The 13715-nt window shown below is 42.8% G+C and overlaps 1 long non-coding RNA gene across 1 annotated transcript; it reads left to right on the top strand.

Moving 5' to 3' along the window:
* Nucleotides 1–253: 253 nt before the first annotated feature.
* On the top strand, nucleotides 254–946 carry LOC139062201 (uncharacterized). Its single transcript, XR_011515841.1, has 2 exons — nucleotides 254–691; nucleotides 912–946. It is a non-coding gene; the product is annotated as an uncharacterized lncRNA (long non-coding RNA).
* The last annotated feature ends 12769 nt before the right edge of the window (nucleotides 947–13715 follow it).

Consider the following 13715-nt stretch of genomic DNA (forward strand, 5'->3'; position numbering starts at 1 on the left):
CCCAGTAAAGTTCATGCCCGCCACAATGCACAGCAAATGTTTTCCTTAAATATGTTGATTGGGTTGAAATGACAGAACTTTCTCTTTTACAAATCAAAATCAACGATGGTTTCTAATAATTAGTCGACTTTATTGACTCAAAGGTAAATCTGGACTACTTACTATGCACAATTTGTTCTGAATCATCAAATCAGTTCTACACAGGTTTTAAACATTAGGCACAATCTATCCAAAATGCACGATCCCTCCTTTCATTTTTTATTTATCTATTTTATTTTGGGAAAATAACTACCAGTTTTTAACTCAAAACAGCCTGGTACAGTTTCTAGCCGGGTTACAGGAAATAATACTTAGTTTATCTGTTTTTTCATTATTCAGCGTCTCAAAATCCAGCCATTAACGTTAATGGTTCTTAAAGTTGAGGCAAGACAATTATTGGATTTTGTTTTATAGCAAGATTTAACAAATATTTTATTTCCTGACTGATTATTTGTTAATTGTATGGTTTTCATAAAGATGATCCTGAGAAGTTCAGAGCTGCTTTTCGCAGCACCCTGTGCTATTTTTAGACTACGGGATTCTTGTGTGTAAAAGTGGGTGGAGTCAGGTCCCCAGGCTGAAACTCCAGTCATTCTCACTAGATCTGTCCGAGAGGAAGGATCTCCTGAATACCCTAACCAGAAGCCTTAAGGTACGTCCAAAACACCGAACAATATCCTTTCTAAAGTCACAAATTGCTTAAAACTGCATGTTACACAGAAAAACAGAGAGAGCGAGAGAGTCCAGCTGACTTCACGGCCCATAATCAGACAAAATACTTCCTTTATAACCACAACCATACAACTTTTGTATTTTAAAGGATTTTCTTGTCATCACACTAACGATAAATTCTTTTTCTATTGTTTCCACAGTCTCTTGAACTAAATAACCGTCTAGCAAAAACATGGACCGCACCCTGTTTCTCAAGCAGCTGCTCCCTCTATTAAAAACTGCTTCATTCAGGAGAAGATCCAGCGAAAGCAGCATTTACTTCTCATGCAAGAAGACACACATCCACTCATTCACAAGGCACAGACGACATTCTTTGTTTGTCACAGTCTTTTTTTTTTAAAGTAAGTCAGTCCGTCACTTATTTATTCTCTCTCTCTATATATATATATAATATTTTAAGCACAGCATTTATTTAACACTGCACTGGTTATTTTCAGAATTTAATGCTTACTATGCTTTTAAGCAGGACTTATGTAACATTAGAGCAAATCCAATTGCAATTTTTTGAGAGCGCTCTGAGAAACAGTTTATATATTTATTTTCTGCAGATCTGTTTTGATTTTACTGTTTAGCAGCTATCTGACTTTATGTATATGTATATCCATATATTTCTAAAATAAAGCTGTCATATACAACCTTACTTGCGTTTCTTATTGTTTTTTTTTTTTTTTTTTTTTTTTTTCCTTTTTCATCTCCCGGCCACTTAACCCCCAGATCGGGGTCCCTCACATGCTGCCCCGCACACAAATGATTATCACGCTTGTACACTACATATGTATATATATGTACACACATATACATACATACACACATACATATACATATGTTACTTTAAAAACCTTTTATTTATTAACTTATGGTGTTCTGTTCAAAGACTGATCAGAACAGGGTTGCAGAATTTGAATTTTGCGTAGCTCCAAACATTAATTTTAGCACTGCAGTGTAATTTACATATATGAGTTGCAACTTTTTAAAGCTCTTATTTATCTTATTTATTTATTTTCTGGTACCGCATCAGGCCTTCACACACACATCCAGCACTGTCCACACACACACACGGAGCTCCCAAAACTCGGCTCTGCATTCTGCACTCTCCTAGTGCTGCACTTTCAATCCAGAGCCGTAAGCAGCCTCTTGCTGCGCCTCACACACACAGGCTGAACTCAGCTTACACACACAGTGAAGCTTGTCTACAGCTGTGCTTTTTGTACTTTTATCAGTTACTTGGTACCTTTAAAGGCCCAAAAATTTTGTTAGAATTTTAGGAGTTCTCTTTTTACCTCCTAGGGCCTCAAACCCAACTTTTCTCGTCTCATAAAAGGTCCCAGACCTTGTACATTAGAACATTTTTTCTCATTTCAAGCAAAGGTCCTCGACCAATAGAATTTAGGGAGCTCTTCTCTAGCCTCCCAGGGCCTTAACCCGAACCAGGTCCTCGACCTGTGCTATAAAATTTAGGGAGCTCTCTCTAGCCTCCCAGGGCCTTAACCCGAACCAGGTCCTCGACCTGTGGACTTTTAGGGCTCCCACCCCCTATGGAATCCTAGCCAAGCGTTATATAACCTTGTTATATTTTCTATTCACTCGTCAGCAAATAGTGTGGTCAGCCACGACCTGGAAAATGGATTTTAGGGCTTCTTATTACCCTGGGCCTCCAACCCCTTTTTCTGTTCTATTTCCTTATCTTTATCATTAAACCATTGTAAAAATCCTTATCTTATTTTACCATTAAACCATTACAAAAAAAATTTCTTATTACTTCTGCACTTGTCTCCACTTTCTTCTCCAACAATTATTTTCGGACCACAGCTACTATGATTCTGGACACAAAGGCTTTGGATAAATCCAATAAGCAGTTTTTAGAAATAAGGTTCTGCTCACCTTGTTTTCCACCGCGGTGTTTTGTGCCAAGATCGTTCACTGGGTCAGTTGGTCAAATTGTCCTCCAAAAACTCCTTTTTCTTCAAAAAGAAAAAATCCTGTTCGTGACGCCAAATTTGTTGGTCTTTCTTCTGTTAGACCAAGCACAGGTACGGAGAAGATGGAGTTAAACACCTTTTGAGTTGGCAGAATGTGGAGTCAAATGATCAGCAGTCCAGTCACTGTTTTCACCGCTCATGAGGGGGAGAGGCTTGCAACTTCCAGCAGATCCCTCGATCTGCTCCTGACAGTTGCTTCAGACACTCTCTCTGTTCTGCTGAAACGGCTGATTTTTATTGAGAAGTACAGGAATGTGACATACGCAGGTTGCCATACACACACGTAATTCTGCCATCTGCACCTGCAGACGCACGTCAGCTAATAGCCTTGTTAATGAAAGACCAATTCATCCCAAGGACATGCAACCTTGAGATGACCAGGACACATCCTGCAACATCCTTTGCTAACAAAGACAGTTGTTCTTGTATTGAGGAACTGAAGGAAGGAACACTTTCACTCCCTTTTTGAGTTCCTGCAGCTGTTTAGAGCTCGTGAAGGAGAGAAGCACAGAGAGGCCTTTGATATTATAACATGATTCCATAATGAAAAAAGTAGCATATAACAATGAATAATAAAAGAGCTTATATGAGAGTTACATATATTTTCAAACACCTTCAGAGACTTTTACCAAACTTTGTACTCACCACAGATAAACCCATCAGATAATGAGATCAATGAGTTCCTTGACAGGATAACACTTTCTAAATTATCAGACAGCCAAGTTACAGTCCTGGACTCGCCACTAACATCAGCGGAGCTCCAGGAAGCCCTTAAATCCATGACTAATAGGAAAGCTCCAGGTCCAGACAGGTTCCCAGTAGAATTCTACAAAGAATTCTGGATCATTCTGGCTCCAACATTTTTCAGAATGGTGAGGGAAATCGAAAGAGAGCGGCAGATTACAGCCAAACATGAATTCAGCCAATATTAGTCTCTTGTTAAAACCAGGCAAAGACCCAGCATTTCCAACCAGCTATCGCCCAATTTCTCTTATTAATGTTGATCTCAAAATAATTTGTAAAGCCCTGGCCAAAAGATTAGAGAAGGTAACCCCCTTCATAATACACCCTGACCAAACTGGTTTCATTAAAGGTAGACAGTCATCCACAAACTCACGTAGATTACTTAATTTGATAGATTTCTCTTACAGTAGAAACATAGATACTAGTATATTATCTCTAGATGCAGAAAAAGCTTTTGATAGAGTTAACTGGAAGTTCTTATTTGCAACTTTACATAAATTTGGCTTTGGGAACTTCTTCATAAACTGGCTAGAAACATTATACAGTTCACCAACAGCACGTGTCAGGACGAACGACCAAATATCAGCTAGCTTCTGTCTTCAGAGGGGGACCAGGCAGGGATGCCCACTCTCCCCCTCACTTTTTGCTATCTTTATCGAACCACTAGCAGCAGCAATTAGGCAAACAACAGATATTAAAGGGATAAAGTGTAAGAAAATAGAACATAAGATCAGTCTTCATGCAGATGATGTTTTACTCTTTCTCCAGAATTCTCAATCCTCTCTCTCCCAAGCAATAGAACTGATAAACTCTTTTTCAAGAGTTTCAGATTACTCTATAAACTGGTTAAAATCCACAGTTCTACCAATTAATTTCTCATTTGTCAATTTGCTTAATACACAATTGGAGTCAGGGAATATCACATACCTGGGAATTAATATCTCTCCCAAGGTAGCAGATCTAACCAAACTAAACTACATCCCAATTTTAAGGAAAGTGGAAGATGATCTTGCAAGATGGAAATCCTTACCAATATCACTCATGGGGAGAGTGGCTACAATTAAAATGATGGTCTTACCCAGAATAAATTACTTATTCTCAATGATCCCAAACAAACCACCAGCTGACTGGTTTAAATCTCTGGACTCCTCAATTACTAAGTTCCTTTGGCAGGATAAACCTCCACGAATTAGCTTAAAAACGCTTCAGAAGACCAAAGACAGAGGAGGACTGGATTTACCCAACTTTTATTATTACTTCTTAGCCAACAGGCTGCAATATATACCAAGATGGTTGCAAGATAACCCACTAGATGAGTCTTGGTTAGACATAGAACAGACACTTTGCAATACGATAGAGCTTTCAGACTTACCATTTATTAGCTCAAGCATAAGAAAACATGAAAGCTTCAAAAGTATTAGTATCAGCACCTCTCTGACAGCATGGTGGGAGTATCTTAAAACGTCAGAATCTTCACTAGTACCATGCAGACGCACACCTATCTGGAACAATCCTGACATTTTGCAAAACAACAAAATGATGAACCTTCCGGACTGGAAAAATAAAGGAATCCTATACCTGGAACACATATATGAAGGATTGGACTTCATCCCATTTAATCAAATAGTCTCCCAATTTGGAATGGATAAGAATAGCTTTTTAGAATATCACCAAATTAAATCTGTAGTCAAACAAAAATTTAAGCTCATTAAAATAGAATTACAAACACCACCAAGGGTATTAGACTTTTATAATCTCAGACCCCACAAACTACTGTCTAAAGTATATAAGACACTGTCCAAAATAGACGATAAAATTGCAATCCCTATTGAAAAATGGGAGGTGGATGTATCAGTTAGCTTTGACCAGGACTTCTGGTCCCAAACTTGTTTAAAAACTTTTAAAATGATCAGACACCCCAATTTACAATTAATTCAGTACAAAATTCTACACAGAGTACACTATACAGGTCATCAGATGTTCAAGATGGGGTTTGTGTCGTCTGACACCTGTACACACTGCACAAACAACATTCCTGACAATTACATTCATGCACTGTGGTCCTGCCCACCTGTCCAGGAATTTTGGGGTAGAGTATGTGAGGATCTGTCAAAATGTCTGAAATGTCATATCCCAACTTCCCCCTCTCTTTGTTTACTGGGGAAGCTGGACGATGTCCCGATTGCAACATCTTTGGTTCACGTGGTTCTGACTGCCATATGCATCGCTAAGAAAACTATCCTCTTGAATTGGAAAAATAGAGAAATTCTCTGCATTAACCAGTATGGAAATCTTTTGTTAGATCATATTGCACTTGATATAGCCTCTGCTCCCATTTCAGATGAATCTCTCTGGGCTCCTTTGATCGGTTCCATCACATAGCGAGGGTGTGGGACCGTTGATGTTGTCCTGCAGGATGGTGTGGGTGGGGGGGTGTGGGGTCTGAGTTTGGAGTATCCGGATGTTCCCTGGAGGTGGGTTCACTGGGGGTGTCTGGGACTGGGGGGCCGTTGCCCCCCTCTGGAGGGGCTTGGGTTGCCTCGGGGGGTGGACTGCTGGCGGTTGTGAGTAGGGCCTCTTGGGGATCTTGGCGGTGGCCATGGGTCACTGCCTGGCAGCTGCAATGCCCCTGGGCGGGTCTGGGTGGGGGCTCGGGGTTTGGGGGTGGCCGGCCCCGTGTGGGGATCTGGGCGGGGCCTTGGGGGTCGGGTCCTAACATGTATGCTGCCGGGAAGAAGGCAGGGACACCCAGCAGTGCCTGGCCCGGGTTCGGGGGCCTCAGGTAGGCCTTGGCTCCTCTGCCGTTCCATCACAGGGGAGGGGGAGGTCCAGGAGGGGAAGGACCCAACCTTACCTGGATGTCCCATGTCTTATATATTCTGGAAGTTGTGCAAATGCAGGGGTGGGCATAGATATTCTGCTGGGGTGGGGCTGGGTTGTTGCCCTCGGACTCCGTGAGGCTCTGTAATGCTGCTGCTTTGGGCCCTGGCAGGATGGGCTGGGGTCTCCATGCCCTGGGTGGCAGTTTGACAACAGAGGTGCCTATTGGGGCCAGTAGGGGAGCTGGCTCCCTGGAGGGCTAAGCCCAACCAGCCATTCCTCCCAATCCCCGCATATTTCTCTCCTCCTGCTCCCTCACATCATCACACAAACATACACATAGGACCTTGGGGGGTGGGCAAGTCAGGGAGTGCGGGTATGGACCCCATTTCCGCATTCCTGTGGAAACCTGCCCCCCAATTTTATTTGCACCTTATACACTTCCACTGACGACATTCCACACAAACACACACTTAGGGCCTTGGGAGTGAGCACATTAAACGGCATTTGGCAGGGGGATATTTCAGCCTCCTCCCGAGTGCCGGTGCCCACTTCCAATTTTAAACCGCACTTAGACACTGATGGCTGAGGGTGTAAGTGCGGTGGTGCGGTGGCATCAGCTGGCATATGCTGGATGATGCCCCCACTGCCCACTCACCACAGCCATGGAATACACCTCATGAACACACAACACTATATTGGAGCAGGCGGAGGGAGACTAGGGGTCTTAGCCACCTCTGTTGTTGCTAGGCTTCCTGGGGCTGGAGGCTAGGAGGGAGATCTGGCCGTCTGGTTGGGGTCTGGGGTGGTGGGTTGCTGTGCTCAGCGTTGGGCGGGGGAGCCTGCTCATTAGCACCCCAGCAGAAAGGGTCAAACTCTGGTTACCGGTGATGGTTGTACCCAATGTGCAGCAGTACCGGGACCAGAGTGAATAGGGTGTGTATGGGGAGCATGAGTGGGTGTCCGGCGTGCGTTTTTGTAAGTCTTGGGTTGTATGTGCATGTGTGAGCATGAGGGAGGGAGCGTGTGACTGTGTTTGTGTATGACTGTATATGTCAGGTGGGGCCTTTGGGTCCTCCCCTCTCCTGGAACTTCTCTTGATGATATAGATCTCTGTCCCCCCTCCCCCTGCCACACCTGGTGTGGGGGCTTGTGCCTTGGTCTGCCTGAGTGTTCGGGGCAACCGGGTCTGGGGGTTTAAGATTTTGGCATCTGCCTGTTAGATCCCGGTGGCTGCCTGGTGGGGTCTGGGTCCCTGGGCTCTGCTGGGTCCCCGGCGGGGGTGGTCGCCCCTGGGTCCCGGGTCGCTGGGTCCCGGGCTCGGCCGGCTAGGGGGTGGGAGGCTGCGGGCGGGCCTGTGGGCTTGCCGCTGATATCTCCGGGGACTCTGCCAGCTGCTGGTTGTGGCCCCCCGGGGCGATCCTCTGTGCCTCTCGAGGGGGGCGGGGGCCTTCCTGGTTGCAGTCTCCTTGGGGTTCCTGCGTTCTGGGGCAGCGCCTGGATCTCTGGGACTTGGAGCTCCCCCCCCCCCCCCCCCCCCCCCCGTCTCCTGCGCATCTTTGGGGGGCAGATCTGTGGTCCCTCACACTCTCTGTTGGGCGCTCCTATAGAAAAACCTTAAATAAACAAGCGCGTGTACACACACAGGTGCTCACATGGTGCTCTCAAAAGTATGGGCTTGGGCACGTTAAACACAGGTCTTAAGACTATGGTGGGCACTTAATGCACTGTGATTTATTATCGTGATTCTTCAGTTAAGCAATGTTGATTATATATATATATATATATATATATCTTTTCATCAAGTTGACGCAGTGATAGGTAGATCTTGTTGTATTGTTGTTGTGTCCCTTTTTTTGTGTCCCTTTGTTTTTTTTTTTTGTCTTTTTTCTGTGGGTCTGGAAGCAGACTCTTGTTCAATATTGTTTGTTTTTGTGGAACCCCCCCCCCCCCCTCTCTCTCTCTCTCTCCCCACCTTTTCTTTTCCTCTCTCTTTCACCTCTGTCTCTGTGTCTGGTCTGAATTACAAAGCATTTAACAACAATAACAATAAAGTTTTAAGTATCAGGCGTGACATTAAGAGCAAATGCTTTGCTCCACCTGAGAATAAAACTGTAAGGCTTGTCACCAGCATTCAGACATCAATCCTGCTTGCTTCACAGCCAGACAGGACACGGTAAAAAAAAAAAAAAAAAAAAAAAAAAAAAAGAAATTGTTCTTCGTGCAACATAATTCTGGGTGCCATTTAAAAACCATATGTGGTAATGACTCCATTCCTTTTTGGGGTAATAGGGGCCGTTGATTGGAGTACCCTAAAACAAACCTGACCTCTCTAGGACATTCAGAAGCCAAGTTAAAAGCCCCCAAAGGTGTTTTTGGAACCCCGCCTTTAAGGAACAAGTGATCCGGTGACCTTTATGACCTGATTTGACTCCGTTAGGAATGTGATATCATCATGAAACACAGGAATCATTTACAACTCAATAGATTGTACTTTTCTGTGACTTTTCAGCCTGATTGAAGCTTTTCCCTGAGAAATGGACCCAGAATGATGTGAAATAGTGCTTTGTGCGACATAATTATGGGTGCCATTTAAAAACCATAAGTGCTAATGACTCCATTCCTTTTTGGGGTGGTAGAGGCTGTTAATCGGAGTATTTTAAACACACCTGACCTCCCTGAGAAATTCAGAAGCCAAGTTATAAGCCCCCAAAGGTGTGTTTGGAACCCCGACTTTAAGGAACAAGTGATCCGGTGACCTTTATGACCTGATTTGACCCCCTTAGGAATGTGCTATCATCATGAAACACAGGAATCATTTACAACTCCATAGATTCTACTTTTCTGTGACGTTTCAGCCTGATTGAAGCTTTTTTCTGAGAAATGGACCCGGAATGATGTGAAATTGTGCTTTGTGTGACATAATTCTGGGTGCCATTTAAAAACCATAAGTGCTAATGACTCCATTCCTTTTTGGGGTTATAGGGGCTGTTGATTGGAGTACCGTAGAACAAACATTACCTCTCTAGGATATTCAGGAAAAAAGTTATAAGCCCACAAAGGTGTAACTGGACTACTTCTTTAAAGTGACACCAGGCCCGGTGACCATTGGGACATGGTTTGACCCCCTTAGGAATGTGCTATCATCATGAAACGTTCAGATCACTTACAACTCAATAGATTCTACCTTCCTATAACGTTTCAGCCTGATTGGACTTTGTTTTCACACAAATGGACCCAGAATGATGTGAAATTGTGCTTTGTGCGACATAATTCTGGGTGCTATTTAAAACCCATAAGTGCTAATGACTCCATTCCTTTTTGGGGTGGTAGGGGCTGTTAATCGGAGTATTTTAAACACACCTGACCTCTCTGAGACATTCAGAAGCCAAGTTAAACGCCTCCAAAGGTTTTTTTTGGAACCCAGACTTTAAGGAACAAGTGATCCGGTGACTTTATGACCTGATTTGACCCCGTTAGGAATGTGCTATCATCATGAAAAACAGGAATCATTTACAACTCAATAGATTCTACTTTTCTGTGACATTTCAGCCTGATTGAAGCTTTTCTCTGAGTAATGGACCAGGAATTATGTGAAATTGTGCTTTGTGCGACATAATTCTGGGTGCTATTTAAAAATCATAAGTGCTAATGACTCCATTCCTTTTTGGGGTTATAGGGGTTGTTGATTTGAGTACCCTAAAACAAACCTGACCTCTCTAGGACATTCAGAAGCTAAGTTATAAGCCCCCAAAGGTGTGTTTGGAACCCCGTATTTAAGGAACAAGTGATCCGGTGACCTTTATGACCTGATTTGACCCCCTTAGGAATGTGCTATCATCATGAAACACAGGAATCATTTACAACTCAATAGATTCTACTTTTCTGTGACGTTTCAGCCTGATTGAAGCTTTTTTTCTGAGAAATGGACCCGGAATGATGTGAAATTGTGCTTTGTGCGACATAATTCTGGGTGCGATTTAAGGACCATAAGTGCTAATGACTCCATTCCTTTTTGGGGTGGTAGGGGCTGTTAGTTGGAGTACCCTAAAACAAATCTGACCTCTCTAGGACATTCAGAAGCTAGGTTATAAGCCCCCAAAGGTGTGTTTGGAACCCCGTCTTTAAGGAACAAGTGATCCGGTAACATTTATGACCTGATTTGACCCCCTTAGGAATGTGCTATCATCATGAAACAAAGGAATCATTTACAACTCAATAGATTCTACTTTTCTGTGACATTTCAGCCTGATTGAAGCTTTTCTCTGAGAAATGGACCCGGAATGATGTGAAATTGTGCTTTATGCAACATAATTCTGGGTGCCATTTAAAAACCATAAGTGCTAATGACTCCATTCCTTTTTGGGGTGGTAGGGGCTGTTAATTGGAGTATTTTAAACACACCTGACCTCTCTGAGACATTCAGAAGCCAAGTTATAAGCCCCCAAAGGTGTGTTTAGAACTCCGCCTTAAAGGAACAAGTGATCTGGTGACCTTTATGACCTGATTTGACCCCCTTAAGAATGTGCTATCATCATGAAACACAGGAATCCTTTACAACTCAATAGATTCTACTTTTCTGTGACATTTCAGCCTGATTGAAGCTTTTCTCTGAGAAATGGACCCGGAATGATGTGAAATTGTGCTTTATGCAACATAATTCTGGGTGCCAATTAAAAACCATAAGTGCTAATTACTCCATTCCTTTTTGGGGTTATAGGGGCTGTTGATTGGAGTACCCTAAAACAAACCTGACCCCTCTTGGACATTCAGAAGCTAAGTTATAAGCCCCCAAAGGTGTGTTTGGAACCCCATCTTTAGGGAACAAGTGATCCGATGACCTTTATGACCTGATTTGACCCCCTTAGGAATGTGCTATCATCATGAATCACAGGAATCATTTACAACTCAATAGATTCTACTTTTCTGTGACGTTTCAGCCTGATTGAAGCTTTTTTTCTGAGTAATGGAAACGGAATGATGTGAAATTGTGCTTTGTGCGACATAATTCTGGGTGCCATTTAAAAACCATAAGTGCTAATGACTCCATTCCTTTTTGGGGTTGGAGGGGCTGTTAATTGGAGTATTTTAAACACACCTGACCTCTCTGAGACATTCAGAAGCCAAGTTAAATGCCCCCAAAGGTTTTTTTGGATCCCAGACTTTAAGGAACAAGGGATCCGGTGACTTTATGACCTTATTTGACCCCGTTAGGAATGTGCTATCATCATGAAACTTAGGAATCATTTACAACTCAATAGATTCTACTTTTCTGTGACATTTCAGCCTGATTGAAGCTTTTCTCTGAGAAATGGACCAGGAATTATGTGAAATTTTGCTTTGTGCGACATAATTCTGGGTGCCATTTAAGGACCATAAGTGCTAATGACTCCATTCCTTTTTGGGGTGGTAGGGGCTTTTAATTGGAGTACCCTCAAACAAACCTGATCTCTATAGGACATTCAGAAGCGAAGTAAAAAGCCCCCAAAGGTGTTTTTGGAACCCCGTCTTTAAGGAACAAGTGATCTGTTGACCTTTATGACCTGATTTGACCCCCTTAGGAATGTGCTATCATCACGAAACACAGGAATATTTACAACTCAATAGATTCTACTTTTCTGTGACGTTTCAGCCTGATTGAAGCTTTTTTCTGAGAAATGGACCCGGAGTGATGTGAAATTCTGCTTTGTGTGACATAATTCTGGGTGACATTTAAAAACCATATGTGGTAATGACTCCATTCCTTTTTAGGGTTATAGGGGCTGTTAATTGGAGTACTCTAAAACAAACCTGACCTCTCTAGGACATTCAGAAGCCAAGTTATAAGTCCCCAAAGGTGTGTTCGGAACCCCGCCTTTAAGGAACAAGTGATGCGGTGACCTTTATGACCTGATTTGACCCCGTTAGGAATGTGCTATCATCATGAAACTCAGGAATCATTTACAACTCAATAGATTGTACTTTTCTGTGACGTTTCAGCCTGATTGAACCTTTTCTCTGAGAAATGGACCCAGAATGATGTGAAATTGTGCTTTATGCAACATAATTCTGGGTGCCATTTAAAAACCATAAGTGCTAATGACTCCATTCCTTTTTGGGGTAATGGGGCCGTTGAATGGAGTACCCTAAAACAAACCTGACCTCTCTAGGACATTCAGAAGCCAAGTAAAAAGCCCCCAAAGGTGTTTTTGGAACCCCGCCTTTAAGGAACAAGTGATCCGGTGACCTTTATGACCTGATTTGACCTTGTTAGGAATGTTATATCATCATGAAACACAGGAATCATTTACAACTCAATAGATTGTACTTTTCTGTGACGTTTCAGCCCTATTTAAGCTTTCCTCTGAGAAATGGACCCAGAATGATGTGAAATTGTGCTTTGTGCGACATAATTCTGGGTGCCATTTAAAAACCATAAGTGCTAATGACTCCATTCCTTTTTAGTGGTATAGGGGCTGTTTACTGGAGTGCCCTAAAACAAAACTGACCTCTCTAGGTCATTCAGAAGCTACGTTATAAGCCCCCAAAGGTGTGTTTGGAACCCCGTCTTTAAGGAACAAGTGATCCGGTGACGTGATCCGGTGACCTTTATGACCTTATTTGACCCCCTTAGGAATGTGCTATCATCATGAAACACAGGAATCCTTTACAACTCAATAGATTCTACTTTTCTGTGACATTTCAGCCTGATTGAAGCTTTTCTCTGAGAAATGGACCCGGAATGTTGTGAAATTGTGCTTTATGCAACATAATTCTGGGTGCCATTTAAAAACCATAAGTGCTAATTACTCCATTCTTTTTTTGGGTTATAGGGGCTGCTGATTGGAGTACCCTAAAAAAAACCCGACCTCTCTAGGACAATCAGAAGCTAAGTTATAAGCCCCCAAAGGTGTGTTTGGAACCCCATCTTTAGGGAACAAGTGATCCGGTGACCTTTATGACCTGATTTGGCCCCCTTAGGAATGCGCTATCATCATGAAACACAGGAATCATTTAGAACTCAATAGATTCTACTTTTGTGTGACGTTTCAGCCTGATTGAAGCTTTTTTTCTGAGAAATGGACCCGGAATGATGTGAAATTGTGATTTGTGCGAAATAATTCTGGGTGCCATTTAAAAACCATAAACGCTAATGACTCCATTCCTTTTTGGGGTGGGAGGGGCTGTTAATTGGAGTATTTTAAACACACCTGTCCTCTCTGAGACATTCAGAAGCCAAGTTATAAGCCCCCAAAGGTGTTTTTGGAACCCCGCCTTTAAGGAACAAGTGATCCGGTGACCTTTATGGCCTGAGTTGACCCCGTTAGGAATGTGCTATCATCATGAAACTCAGGAATCATTTACAACTCAATGGATTGTACTTTTCTGTGATGTTTCAGCTTGATTGAACCTTTTCTCTGA

This window comes from Nothobranchius furzeri, chromosome 1 (genome assembly GCF_043380555.1).
Source record: "Nothobranchius furzeri strain GRZ-AD chromosome 1, NfurGRZ-RIMD1, whole genome shotgun sequence".
NCBI lineage: Eukaryota > Metazoa > Chordata > Actinopteri > Cyprinodontiformes > Nothobranchiidae > Nothobranchius > Nothobranchius furzeri.